Source organism: Jaculus jaculus, chromosome 10 (genome assembly GCF_020740685.1).
Source record: "Jaculus jaculus isolate mJacJac1 chromosome 10, mJacJac1.mat.Y.cur, whole genome shotgun sequence".
NCBI classification, from domain to species: domain Eukaryota; kingdom Metazoa; phylum Chordata; class Mammalia; order Rodentia; family Dipodidae; genus Jaculus; species Jaculus jaculus.
Window position 1 is genome coordinate 78,098,102 of NC_059111.1, and position 10,920 is coordinate 78,109,021.

A 10,920-nucleotide genomic window follows, 5' to 3' on the forward strand; every position below is an offset into this window, starting at 1 on the left:
AATAAAAAGTAAAAGGACAAAAGAATAAAAAAGACAAAACAGGAAAATATGAATGCAATGAATAAAAATGAACTGATCTTTAAATAGCCAGAACAGAAATTCTAGAAGTAAAAATATACATACTGCAGTGTAAAAGAACAACAACAGAAGTTCATCTACACAGTCTATATGTGAACATTTTTCTCTCACCTACAGGATTCTAGGGAAGATTAAATCAAATAAAATATTTGCAGGGTCCTCTACATTATAGCATGTGAATTTGTGATACTGGCAAATATGGGGACAAGGTTGGAAAGTTCATTTTTAGGACTAATAAATTTAATGTGCTTATTTGCTGGCCAAGGTGTTCTGCAAGAAGTCCTGATCTTAGACCATGCTGCAAGCCCACTGTGAAGTATTATGATTTGACCCGCTTTTTTTCTTTTGTTTTTAAATATGCAACACTTCACGAATTTGCATGTCATCCTTGCGCAGGGGCCATGCTAATCTTCTCTGTATCGTTCCAATTTTAGTATATGTGCTGCCGAAGGGAGCACAATTGACCAGCTTTTAAAAGTTAAACCTGTAATGCCTTTAGCATGTTCTCTCCAATACCCCATGTTTCTCAGATCACATATAATTTTTTGAGCTTTGGTGTGCCACATTAAAGTAGTCAGACTACCCCACAACGCATGCACACCTCTCCACCAGCAACAGCGCCTACATGTATGCATGCCCTCCCACATGCACACCAGGTTCCCTGCAGCAATAACATTGTTTTGGAAAAAGGATGCATATAAATGTTTATGGGTACTAGGCCAACTCACTCCAAATATCTTGTTAAGCTTGGTGGTGGTAGAGGCAATTCCCCAAAGCTCTAGAGCTTGTGAACTTCCTGATTTATTCACGTATGTGTATACTCAAACATGTGAGGGATCAGATGCACAGTTACTTGGCAATTCATTAAAAATCTAGGATAAATGATTACCATTAAGTACAGACAAAGTCCTGGGTAAGAGAGTTAAAAGAGGAGACTGTGCTTTGTACTCTATTTGACTAAAAGATAATGTCTGTCCCAATTACCTACACTAGATCTGAGGTCAAGCTACTGGTGTGAAAAGCTTTCTTGATTATTTCCTCTCCGCCACCCTCCACTCAGGAACTCTGTACCTCCCCTCTGATGACCCTACTGGGGTATAATTTTGGTCTATAAATTACAAATACTTGTACAGAGTAGTTAGTGTTAATTCAAGGACTGAGATACTCAATTTTTTTTTATCTGCCAATGAGCTTGTAATAATAGTCTGGGGCTTGGCTTGGAGAGAGAGAGAAAGAACCCTGTTATATCAGTTAACTCTTTCTCCCAGTAAAACACAGTAATCTTGAATATGGATTCATCAGTTGAATTCTACTCTTGGTTTGCAATGTGTTACAAGAATGACATTTTTACTCCTTAATAATCTGTAATGAGTTCTGCTTCCATCATTCTAATACTGGTACAGTAACAAACTTATTCAAAGTTATTTCTAAGTTCGTCAGATGAAGTTGTACATGTGCCTTGTCTAGCTACACCTAGCTGCACGGTCTTCATTGTCCATGCTGCACAGTGAACTTCAGTCAATATATCACATTTAAAATTCTTTATGGTCAACTGATTTTCTCCAGGCTTTCAATGTTGTGTTAGAGGTATCAGTGAAATTGTCAATGCAAAAAAGTCATGGAACCCTGATCCAACAAAATAAGTCAGTCTAAGAGATCTTTTTCTGATAAAATTTCCTCACAGTCCGTGCTTAGATGGTGCTTAATTAGTGGTTTTACATACTTTCTAGAGCTTTCTGTACTCTGTTCAGAGTTGAGCTTTGGGAATAGACACCAATCTTCAGATAAGATGTTACCATTGGTCTACCAAGTAACTTCCCTCTAGAGGCCATCTTTTAGGAAGGCACATCAAGGTCAACAGAACACAGCAGATTTGCTGTGGTAATCCTTCTGAATTAACAGTATTTTCTTTCAGGATTATCAAGATATATTTCTCCTTTCAGGCAGCATGTTAATTTGTTGCCACTTGTAACAGAAGTATGAGTTGTGTTAGCATTGGGCAATAAGCAGACAATTTCATATCATAAAGAAAAGGAAGATGCACATGGATAAGAAAAGCCAGGGAAAAATTTATTCTCCTCTCAGATGTGTTAGAAACTTCCAAATGATAATAGTCTCCACCCTCAAGCTAATTCTCTGTGTTCTCTATAATGTCTAACCATAAGCTTATGCTTCATACCTTATTTTCTCCTTTAAGTTATGGAGAAGTGAGCCAGTCCTTCTTTGAATTAAGGTTTTCAATTTTTTTATTTTATAATTTTCATTCTCTAGCTAACTGAACCTAGACACAATGGGCATTCAGAGATCCATTCCAACAATTAATTACACCTTTGATCCAATAATCCTCTAGAACCAAGATTTGGCAGTCTTTCCCCAAAATATTTTCCAACTAGTGTTTACAACCAGCCCTCTTCATTAAGTAAGTGCCAGGGATAACCACTTTCTATGCTGCCTTGGCAAAGAAACATCTAAGACATGCATAATTGAATGACCCATGGCTGTAAGAGGTTCACATTGCATTATTCAATCACCTCTCAACTTTGTGTGTGATTGTGAAATCATTTGTGACATGGCTAACCTTTAGGCTTCCTTCTCACCTACAAAACAGAACAAAAAGTTTCTTGTTAGATGTCTTGAAATGCCTAGTCGATTAACAATGCCCAGGAGGGGTCCTTGTTGTTTGTGGAAAAACAGGTCTGTGGAACTAAGCAAGAGGTAAGAAGTCAGATCATCTTTGATTTCTAGCAAGTGCAGACTTTCCTGCCTTTTTTACTTTCTGAGTCCAGACACCCTAACTGTGCTCCCTCTCACTGTCTCATCTCCAAATGTTGCTGTGACCTCCCTTATAAAAGGAACTTTGATAGCTTGGTTCTCCTTTTTCCTTCCTCCCCTCTGAGGAGAGCCTTGTCAAGTGCTTAGGTCTAAAGTTAGGAATCTACCAAAGAAATTTACCATGAAGCCAAAGCTCATGGGACTTTAGTTGTTCTGATGCTTTCAACATCCCTAAACCTTTCCCCAGCCATAGCTTAGAGATAGAGGACACTTGCCCAAAGCCTGATGATCCCAGGCCAACAATACTTCCATACCTCTTCAACTTAGCTCAAGTCCATCTCACCCAGAGTCAAACAGTATCTTCTGCTCCAAATAGAAAAGACTGAAAGTACCACATTTTACTCTCTGATCAGACTATGGTGGCTAGTCTATGGCCAGCTGGCATACATTGCCAACACCAGGAAGTATCATGTTAGCCAGACATTTAATGGTACACATTATCAAAAAAGCCCAAAAGAGCTTTATACTATCAACAAAATTTGAGTATCTTATATAATCTTAACCCCTATGGAACATTTTGTAATATAATGATTGTATTAAAAGACAATAATTATATGTGACTTATGAAAAGGATAGGAAATGCTTTAGTTGCAATTTTTTTTAAGTGGACTCATTTGCCTTTAAGATCTTTAGTAGAACATTGCATATAGAAAGAATACCACTCATTTGTCCATTTAAAGTGTACAATTTAATAGTTTTGTAGTATATTTTGTAGCCATCACCACAATGACTTTAAGAACATTTTTAAACTAATTTATTTTTTAATTTTAATTCTATTATATTAATGTGTAATACTGTTTCATTATGACATTTTCCTACATGTATATCATTATGCTTTACTTATATTAACCCCTCCTTACCCTCTCATTACCCTCCTGGTTGATCCACTTCCTATGCTGAAATGATCCCCTTCTGCTTCCATTATATGTGTGTGTGTGTGTGTGTGTGTGTGTGTGTGTGTGTGTAATATTTGTATGCATGTCTGTGTTTATATAGTGCATATATATGTATGTTCATAAATGTAGATTCTGCCATGAAATTAAAAAATACAATATTTGTCTATTTTCATCACCTCAAAAAGAAACTAGATGCCCTTTAGCTCTCAAGTCCCCAACCCTATCTCCCCCAGTCTTTTAAAAAACAAAACAAAATATTTATTTATTTGCAAAGCAGATACAGACAGACACACAAAGAGAGAGAGAAGGAGAATGAATGGACACACCAGGTTCTCCAGTCACTGCAAATGAACTCCTGATGAATGTGCTGTTTTGTACATCTCACTTTGGGTGGGCATTGGGGAATTGGACCCAGGCTTGGCACACAAGCATCTTAACAGTTGAGCCTTCTCTCCAGTCCCCCTCCCCTAGTCTTAAGAAACATTTAATCTACTCTCTGTCTGAATATATTTGTACTTTTAAAAATATTTTATTTATTTATGAGAGAGAGAGAGAGAGAGAGAAAGAAAGAAAACGGCTGTGCTAGGGCCTTCAGCTGCTGCAAATGAACTCCAGATAAGTGTGCCACTTTGTGCGTAAGGCTTATGTAGGTCCTGGAGAATCGAACCTGAGTCTTTTGGCTTTGCAGGCAAGTGCATTAACCACTAAGCCATTTCTACAGTACTGTGTTTATAAGTTTTTTTTATTAATTTTTTATTAATTCATTTTGCATTCAGCAAATACAGTTAGTTTGGTACCATTATTAGGCTCATCTGTGACCTATCCCAATCCCCATTTGCCCCTCCTTGTTGAGGTATATGGTGCGGGGCTCCTTCCCACTCAGGTAGTGCCAAGGGAAGGACCAGGCCTGCTGGTTCCTCCCTAGGGGTTGAGGGGATGATGAGCGTCAGACTCAGAAACCTCTCCTGGCCACCGGAGAAAAACCACACTGAGTCGGGAGTCTTCCATGCAGAAACAACTCGCTTTATTACTCTGAGCAGTTGCCTATATCATGTTGGGGATGAAGGCGGGGATTTTAGGATGGGGGAAGAGGTAAGGGCCAATAGTAAACTGTAACTATTGAAATGGTAATTACAATTGCCATGTGGAGGTGGCAGGCAAGAAGCAATTAGGCGTCTTGCTGAGTCCTAGCTGGCCAGAGACAGGTCGCCAAACTTTAGCTAGGCTCAGGAAGTTCCACGAGGCCTCACGCCTGGGCCTTTTAGGGCACAACAATATGGGTCATGCATTGTGGAATTAGCCCACAGTTATGGGTAAGATAAAGGTATCTGCATATCATGACCCAACATATATAAGTTTTTATAAACATATTTAGTGTTCAGTGTGGAGTTTAAAAAATTTTTTTCAAAACATAAAGTCTATCTTGGATTATCCCCTTTCCTAGTGTGAGAAATAGAAATCAGTTCCTGTTCTCTGCACTCTACATGGACAAGTGTCCATAATTAAAGACAATTTCCTTCAATATTTCAGCAGAACAAAGCATAATGTACCAAGGCTGTATCTCATACCAAAAGCACACAATTGAACAAGAGCATATTTCTTCTAACCCATGATTAGACAGTGTCTTTGGGTTTGAGACAAGTTTTCTCTTCTATTTATAAAACTTAGTCAAATACAGTGTAGCAGAAAGCTTCAGGTTCACTGAGATGAACTTCCAGACGAGGCACAGTTATGAAGGAAGGGATTTATTGAAGCTTACAGATCCAAGGGAAGTTCCATGTTCCATGAAGCTCACCAGCTTTCCCAGGACCAAACACAGAGACAGAAGCTACAGCCGAAAAGCCAAAAGCCACAACCACACAGCACACTTCAGGAACTCTAGCTGGGCACACTTTGCATATTTTTAGATTGGAATTTCAAGCCCACCACCACACCTTAAGATCTGCCCAGTGACACCTTAGGCCGGTGGCTGCAGATTCAAATTACAAACTACTAAACCACTGAATATATTGGGGGTCGTCTATTCAAACTACCACATACGGCATGGTAAAGGATAGTTACCTTAATCAGAATTTCTATTTTACAAGACAAAGACTGACCAAATTAGCTGAATCACAAGGATAATTTGATGGCTCTTGGAAGGTCCTTAGGTCCCTTTGGAATGCTCCTATCTAGGTCCTGAAACCATTGACAGTGTCCAGCTCCAACACCATCAGCATGCACTTCACTTATCTGTTTGCTCGTCTTGTGCTACTCCATCTAAGGCAGGCTGGCCTCCTCAGCTGACGACATTCTGCCTCCAGCACAAGGCTTACAGGCTAATCCGGTCAACATCAGTAGTGTAGAGGATGCCTGTAAATGACCTAAAACTTAGTCCTCCATCTGAGTAGTTTCTTTGACTCTGATCGGTCTGGTCTGTGTCATATGCCAACTCTTGAAATCCAGGAAGGAGGTGGCTCTACCTGATCCACTGGAGCAAAAAGGAAAGGATCCTTTCCCAGGGGAAATCTTGCCATGTTATCAGAAGTGATTAAAAAAGTAGATTTGGGGCAGCCAAAATACTTCAGAGCACTGTATCATGAGTTATAAAAATCTAGGCCTTTTAATGCTGCCACTAATAGTCTCATCATTTTAAGGGAATTTTCAGTGGGTTTTTATACTCAATTCAATAAAATCACAGAGTTGCATAAGAAGTCTTAAATGGGTCTACTCTAGTTTAAAATTCTAATCCAGTGATGAATTGGGTAGGCTGTTTGGTATTAAATAGGCATGAGTAAACATAGCTTTCTTTAATACAGCCAGTAAGTACTTCTTTCAGCAAGTAGCACTGTAGCTTACAGCAGCAGTAATCCTGCCTGGAGTCATGAGGATGCATGTTGTCTTTGATGTTCAGGGTTTCCAAGTAGGCTCCCAATTCACTCTTGAGCTATCTCAGCTCTACATGGAAGTTTAAGACTTTAATTTTTACCTTATTTATTTTATAGAAAAGCCATGCTAGAAACCAAGTTTTTGGTCTGGCATTTTCTTCATACTTCTATTCACCATGCAATTAAGTCTAGAATCTATGGATACTTGTGTATAGAAAGAAAAAAATAGAAAAAAAGCATGAGATAGAATGATTGACCCTTCTAATATCCTTTTAAAAGGAGTGGTACTTATCTCAAAGAAGGAACTACAGGTTTGAGTGGGAAATGAATGAGTCCCAAATAAAGGTTCAGTGTTCTTGGTTCCTGCCCTCATTAGTTAATAGGCAGCTAGAATAGCTTATGTTGTGACTTAGTTTACTAGTACAGACCAGAAACTGAGTAGAGCTAAAAGTTCTCTATGGTTTGAATGCCATAGGAGCTTCCTTAGATATGGATGTTTGCTTTAGTTGTTAAAGGTCTTTTATTTTTATTGAAATGTTTATTTATTTATTTATGTATTTATGAGGCAGAGAGAATGGTGCTCCAAGGCCTCAAGCCCCGGCAAACAAACTCCAGATGCTTGCGACCCTTTTGCATCTGGCTTATGTGGGTACTGGGGGATTGAAACTGGGTTGTTAGGGTTCACAGGCAAGCTCCTTAACCACTACACCATTCCTCCAGCCCTGTGTTTTTTTATTTATGTGTTTGTGTGCATGTGTGCATTGGCACACTGAGATCTCATGTGCCAGCAAACAAATGATGCAGCAAAGAGATGTTTGTGCCACTCTTCATTTGGCTTCACATGGGTGCTGTGGAATTGAAGCTGGGCTACTAGGCTTTGCAAGCAAGCACCTTCAACAACTGAGCCATCACCCAGTCCAAGCCCTTTATTCTTATAAGTTTTCAATTAAAATTCAAATATACAAGTGCACCACAGATTATGGAGATTTACACATCATTTCAACAATCAAGAATGTTTACTTTTTTAGACGTTCTACTCACTGACAATTGTGTTCTTCCTCTGTCCATGATTTTGGTCACCCATATTTGGCTTGTGACTTTTGCCTTTGCATGGATGAATCACTTATCTAGGGGTTGAAATCAATACCACTTAAATTTAGGCAGGGCTTTTTTTTTTTTTTTATCAGTTTGGATATGAATTGCAGATGCTATAGAAAGGCAGATATTTTTCCAAAACCTATGGAACTACAATTTATATATAAAATTCTACATAATTAATATATTCTATAAATATAGAATTCTATATAATCTATTTATTAAATGGTGACTCCAGAAGAATACACCTGTTGGTTTATCTTCTAAAGCACTATATTTGTTAGATGCTACAAATTTCATGTGGGTTATACTCAGTGAGAAATGTGTCTAGAATCAAAGATAGAGGATAGACATTCAAATGACTAACCTTAGGTCTTCTCTCAAAGAATGAAAGAGGTGATGAAGTACATTTGTCAAGGAAAGCATGGCAAGAAACAGAGTAATGATTTATGTTGGCAGCCAAAGCTCTAATGAATAGGGAAGTTGGTAGAGTTGAGTTGAATAGGGTGTATGCTTATTCTGAAATAAATAAAAAATATTAAACCACAAGACTTCCAAGACTGACTTGACCTTCCAGTCATGAACATTGCATAAAAGATTAGGTGGTGCAGTAATGCTCAAGTACATTGGGTAACCATTAGCTTAAAAGGCAAAGATACTTATGGGTAAGTGTTTATAGGATTAAGTGAGGCATAGATTAATATTTAGCACCTCAAAGGATGGGAAGAAATATGGAGTTCCCCCTCCTCAGATTTTAGTTTAGATATCAAAACTTATGAATGTATACATATTAAGTAGGTGTGAAAAAAGTTTATTAAAGATTGACTACTCATTAAGGTCTTCTGGGGAAAGCAGGCCAGGACCCTACGTAAATCTAGAGGTAGGCAGAGGCAATGGGAACGGGTGATGGCTTTGTTGGTTTATATGTATTGGGATTGGATTTAGAGTTCTGATTCCTACGTGCAGGCTAGAGTTATAGAGGCAATCTTCTCCTCAGGGCAAAAGGAGAAGTACTCCACTTTCTTGTAATTAAAGGGAAAGTGAGTGGCAGAACTATGTTTTGGGGTTAGAATACCCCCAAGCTGAAAGACTGAGGAATCATGAGGAAATAGTTTGAGAGAGAAGCCACCATAAAGTTACTGGCCAATGACCAGAGGGAAAGACCAGCATGTGGATGCTTAAGAACTTTGAGAGACAACTGTTTAGGAACTGATTGCTGTTTCTATGATTCCTGTTCCCCTAGTATCTTTTACTTCATGCAATGACTAAAGCAGTTCCACAAGCCCATAGGAAAGATACCACCTACTGTGACATTGATATGGTGGCTAAAAGTTCTCTCCACTTCCTTGAGAAGAACTTGAGTTTAGCTAGGGCTCCTGGCTAGGCTACAATACTACCACATCTCATCAATATCACCACCATCATGTTTCTATGGTTCTGGTTTGAGGTAGGGTCTCCCTCTAGCCCAGGCTGATCTGGAATTCACTATATAGTCTCAGGGTGGCCTCAAACTCACCGTGATCCTCCTACCTCTGCCTCCCAAGGGCTGGGATTAAAGGTGTGTGCCACCATGCCTGGCTTCATTTTTATAGTACTGGTACACAGTAGTAATAATTATTTGAAGTAAACATAAATTAGTGAGGCATGAGTAGACTTAGCCATCAAGTAATTGATGGATTGATACTTGGTTGACATTAAATATCCTGTTCTCTTTTGTACTTAGTGTCTCTGGTCTATGTGGATAACATGTGTCTTTACCAAAACTCTAGTTTTCACCCTGCACCACATTTTTTCTATTATTTACTTTTTTGTCTTTTGGCTCATTTTGTCCTTGGCATGTTGTTCCCACTTCATATTCTGGCACATTCTTTCACTTTTCCTCTCTCAAACTACATCTGGGACATCTCTTGATGCTGAGTTCTGCTTCCTGGGCCTTTTCTGGTTCTTTCCTTCTTAATACATGTAGTGATTCTAAATCTATTCCCTTAGCATTTGGGTAAGAAAAATTGTCTAGAATATTTGATATCCCTGGTAAAAATACTGAAGCAAAGTTTTCTGGATCCTAAAGGTCCTTTCATTCCAAATCAAAAACATAAGCCCTGGGCTGTAGAGATGGACCAATGGTTAAGGCTCTTGTAGGCCAAGCCCAAGTAACCAGGTTTAATTCCCCAGTACCCATATAATTCCAGATGCACAAAATGGCATGTGAATCTGGAATCCATATGCAGTGGCTAGTGGCCCTGGTGTGTCCATTCTCTCATTTCTCTCTCTGTGTGCACATAAGTAAATAAATAGTTTTTTAAAAAGTAAGCTAACCAACGTTAAATATCACATGATCAGTGATAGCTCACTGAAGGGCAGAACTGGGAGGTTGATTATTTCCATTGCTATGCTCTATTTACCACTTCGAAAATACCACAACCTATCACATTTTAATATGATGATTCAGAAATAAGGAAGACAAGGATAGTGAGGCAGGAACATCTCAAATTACACCAAACAGGTGCCTCGTGTTATGGTAGTTCTTATTTCATTATTTACAAGGTCAATCTCAAAAGCGCCAGAATAAAATGTTAGAAAGGTCTGAATGACAAATATTCTTAAGAAAAACACTCATGCTGTTTTTGCTTAAAAGTGGTGGAAATATTATTCTATTTATACTTAAACATCATTTGAAGTATTTCTTGGCAAGAAGATAAAATATTGACTGGCTAGGCTCTTTGGCACAGCAGTCTAAGAAATTAATTTAGTTAATTTTTTTTCTTTCTGAAAACAATATAAAACAAATAGATGTCCGCAATAAATGGGTGATCAGTATAGAAAAATCTCAAGCTCCAAGTCAAGTGTGCTTGAATCTCAATACGCTATTTCCAGCTTAGAGAACCACAAATGCAAAACTTCCTCTGCAAAGGAGAAATTGTATTTACAGTTGATTTCTCCTTTTTTCTTTTTCTTTGTATAATGTGTGTGTTTACATGTTCACATGTAAGTGGGTGCACCGGGAGGACAGAAGTTGACATCAGATGTCTTCCTGAATTAGCTCTCCACTTTATTTACTGAGGCAAAGTCTCACATTTGAACCAAGAGCTTTCCAATTAGGTGGATATATCTATCTAGCTAGTCCGGTGGATCCCTGGTCTCTGTTTCCTGAG

General features: G+C 38.5%; 1 non-coding gene across 1 annotated transcript; it reads right to left on the reverse strand.

The window, feature by feature from the left end:
* Positions 1–429: 429 nt before the first annotated feature.
* On the reverse strand, positions 430–536 carry LOC123464164. Its single transcript, XR_006639405.1, has one exon. It is a non-coding gene; the product is annotated as a U6 spliceosomal RNA (small nuclear RNA).
* Between the last annotated feature and the right edge of the window lie 10,384 nt (positions 537–10,920).